The sequence below is a fragment of the Nycticebus coucang genome, unplaced genomic scaffold, assembly GCF_027406575.1.
Source record: "Nycticebus coucang isolate mNycCou1 unplaced genomic scaffold, mNycCou1.pri scaffold_64, whole genome shotgun sequence".
NCBI lineage: Eukaryota > Metazoa > Chordata > Mammalia > Primates > Lorisidae > Nycticebus > Nycticebus coucang.
The window spans coordinates 595,728-599,851 of NW_026515589.1; the positions used below are offsets into that span (position 1 = coordinate 595,728).

The window sequence follows — 4,124 nt, forward strand, 5'->3', positions numbered from 1 at the left end:
TTGAAGATAATTCACAGGGTGTAAAAATCTTCCTTTAAATACAAAAATTTAAGATTGGAGGACATTTTAGAGGTAAGTCGTTTCAGCTACTGTAGATAACTTGTCATCTGTAGACATGTGGAATAAACTCAGGAAAGAGGGAAAGTGTGGTGAATGAACTTCGGTTATATAAAAGCTGTGGTGTCACAGGACAGTGACGAAGGTGGGGTGGGGGGAGACAGAGGGAGAATCAAGACAGTCTCAGGGGTTTCAGTGGGTTCAGTGGTGGCATTTCACTGGGGCAGATTTCAGAACAAACTGAGACTCCTTTACATTGAATAACTTTTCTTTTTAAAACTTTTTCCCCTTTTTTAATGAAACACTGGAGGAAAGGTGGGTGGCATTTGCAGGTACAGGGCCGACCTGGCCTGCCAGCCTCTCCAAGTTGCTCTTGCAGGTGGTTGAAGATTCCATGTGAAATAATTATGTTTTAATAGACATATAATAATTCCACATATTTATGGGCAGAGTGTGATGTTACAATAGATGCATACATGGTGTAGTAATCAAATCAGGGTTTTGAGCATGCCCATCACCTCATACATTTACATTTATTTGTGGTAAGAACATTTGAAAGCCCCTCTTGTAGCCATTTGGGAATGTGCAGTACAATGGTGTTAAACGCGGTTACTCTTCTATGAGGTAAAACCCCAGAACTTACCTTCCCATCTACGTGGCCCTTTATACCCAATTGACCTATGTCTTCCTATCTGCCCTCCCCTCTACCCTCCCTGGGCTCTGGTAACCAGCTTTCTATGAGATCAATTCTTTAGACTTGATGTCAAAGAGGACATCATGGGCTAAGCCTCTAGCCCAGTGTTCTTCAACCTGTTTAATCTTGTAGCATGCTTGAACCTGTATTAAACTTCCATAGTACACTTAAATTATGTCAGTCAAAGAAAGAATAAAACAACAAATATACTTACCGTGTTTTAAACTTCTTTTGAAAACAATTTAATTAATGATTTTCAAAAATTTCGAGGCACACCTAAGATCCTCCTAGGACACAATATGATTGCAAGAGGGACTTTACCTAACAATTGCAATCAGTGTAACCTGGCTTATTGTACCCTCAATGAATCCCTAACAATAAAAAGTTAAAAAAAAAAAAAAAGAAAATCATTGCTCTAGTAGGTATTTGACTGATAGTTCCTTAAAAAGACTTTTATCATTAGTAAGAAAGTGTGGGTGATTATATATTGGTTTCATAATAGTACTGAGTACATTGGACACTTTTTCTTCATTCTTTTTTTTAAATTAACATAGCTTTCACTTCATTTGCTTAATCACAATGTTAAGACATTTGTGTTCAATACTTGATAGATTTGACTTGTACCCTTGCAATATGCTCCACAGGTGTGGTTCCACCTTTAACCCTCCCTCTATTGAACCTCCCCCTCCCTTCCCCTCTCCCTCCCCTTCCCTTCTTCATCCTGGGCTATAGTTGTGATTCATCTCTCATATGAAAGTGTGAGTGATTATAAATTGATTTTATAGTAGTACTGAGTACATTGGATATTTTTTTTTTTCATTCCTGAAATACTTTACTAAGAAGAATAATTTTATGGGGTATAATGTGCTGATTTTATATACAATTTGGATGTTGGAACATATTCTTCTTATTAAAGTATCTCAAGAATGGGATACTTAACAAAGTAGCTCAAGAATGGGATACTTTAATTAGAAGAATATGTTCCAGCTCCATCCATGTAAACATAAAAGAGGTAAAGTCTCCATCTTTTTTTATGGCTGCGTAATATCCAAATTTGTATATAAAATCAGCACATCGTACACCATAAATGCATTAATGTACACAGTTATGATTTAATAAAAAAAAGAAAAGAACTTAAAAAAATTATTATTTGGAAACCTTAAATAGTTTCAAATATTTTGAAAATGTCTCACCCAGTGGAGCGTTCAAATAAACCAGCAATTTTGGAGGATACGGCCAGGTCAAAGGGAAAAGCCGAGAAGCTCTGTAACGGACACGGGCTGTTGAAAGGGAAAATAGGTACAGACTTGCTTTGGACTTTACTACATGTGCATGTTACAGAGAGCTAACGGGTAAAAGGAGAATAATATTTCTTTCTATTGTTGTACGAATGTAAGTTGGAACGTTGCATTTAGTTTCCACTTATTTATCTCAAAAGCTGAGAATTGCTCCCGCCTTTTTCTCGGGGTTGCTGCTGCACACTCTTCCTGCAGGCCTTCCTCACCTCTGCCTTCCTCACTCCTGTGAAAGCAGCAGCCGGTCGCAGAGACCGAGCTGTCTCTCGTTCCATTCCTTTGGCAGCACTGCCTCTGGGCGACGCTCCTTCAGCAGGAGGAAGCTTCCCTCTGCCTCTGCTCCTGGGATGCCCTCACTATTCCTGCTTAATGTTTGTGTCTATTAATCCACTGGGCTTGTAAAGTGTTAACAGTCTGATTCTATCATTTATTAGAGTGCTGTTGAAATGCTTCTGATCTCTGAGTTAGTTGTTCGGTGGTGCCATTCATATAAGAAAGGCAAGACGAATGCTTGTTATTCTTTATCTTATTCAGTATTTAAAATAATACATTGATTTATGCCATCCTCTTAGGATTATGTTCGCTTTGTATTGATAGTTTTTCCTTAGAGTCAGGTTTTTGGAGGCATCACTTACAAATAGGAAACATCATGCTTTTTAGGTGTTCAGGTTTATGAGTTCTGTCAAACACGTAGTCATGGAAACACCAGCACAGTTGAAACACAACATTTCTAAGTAACAGTGTGGAGTGTCCTTTTTTGTGCTTAAATTACCACCCGGATATGTTCTTTTGTAAAGTGTTTATTCAAATATTTCATCCATTTTATATATTGGGGTTTTTTCTTAATATTAATTTCTGAGAGTTTCTTATATGTTCTAGGCACAGGTATTTTCTAATTTAATGCGATTCTTCCATTTTCTCAGAAATGCAGAAATCAAACACAAGACTTTTGAACTCACCCAATCATTCAAAGAGGCAGAAAAGAAGAGAAGAAAACCATTTTTTGTTAAGCTTCTAAGCTAAATGTGTTAAAATTGTTCAATATTGCTTTACTCTATAGTGTGTAAGTCTTTACATTAGACTTAATTCTGGAAAAAAGTGTTCTGACATAAACATAACTGGAATGGCCATAAAAGCACATCACAAGAAAAATACTGCAGCTGTGTTTTAGCTTTAAACACCAAATAGCTAAGACATTTGCATATCATTTTTTGGGGGGTCAATATAACAGTATCTAAGGTTAGGTTACATTCTTTCCATTTATTAGGTAGAGTTTGAGTTGTAGTTGAGTCCTTCACCCAGGAGGTGCCATATACCCTTACATTGTACCTGTTAGGTGGGAACTTACTGGCCCTTCCCCCTCCTCTTCTTGAATTTAATTGTGTTTGTCTCTTTTGGGGGGTTTTAGTTGTTCATCTACAAGTTTCAAATTAGTATTGAGTACATGGATGCTTGCTTTTCCATTCTTGAGATACTTTAATAAAGAGAATGCTCTTCAAATCCATACAGGTAAATACAAAAGATATAAAGTCTCCGTCTTTTTATGGCTGAATAGTATTCCTGGTATACATATTAATCTGTTGATGGCACTTGGGTTGTCGTCACATCTTTGTGATTGTAAATTGAGCTGTTATAAATATTTGGGTGCAAATGTCCTTGATTTTCAGACTTTCAATGTGCCTATTAATATGTTAAAATAATTTACAGTGTATAAAATTCACTCATAATCCAATTTCAGGACATTTCATTAATTGTATAATTTCTTGGAGTTTCTCTGACAAATTATCATAAGCTTGGCATCTTAAAACAGGAGAAATTTGTTTCCTCACAGTTCTGGAGGCCAAAAATCACATCAGTTTCCTTGGGCTCACTTCAAGGTATTGGCAGGCACAGTCTCTGAGACTTTCTTGGGGAAGAAAGATTTCCCGTCTTATCTGGGTTTGGTGGCTGCAGGCATTCCTTGGTTTATGGTGGCATCACTCCAGTATTCACAGCGAGAATCTAAAAATCTCTTTCTGCTCCATCTTCCCATCACCTTCTGTGTATCTGTATGTGTGTGTGTGAAACCTCCCTTAGTC

General features: G+C 37.2%; 1 pseudogene; it reads right to left on the reverse strand.

Moving 5' to 3' along the window:
* Positions 1-359: 359 nt before the first annotated feature.
* Positions 360-467, reverse strand: LOC128579539 (uncharacterized; annotated as a pseudogene).
* Between the last annotated feature and the right edge of the window lie 3,657 nt (positions 468-4,124).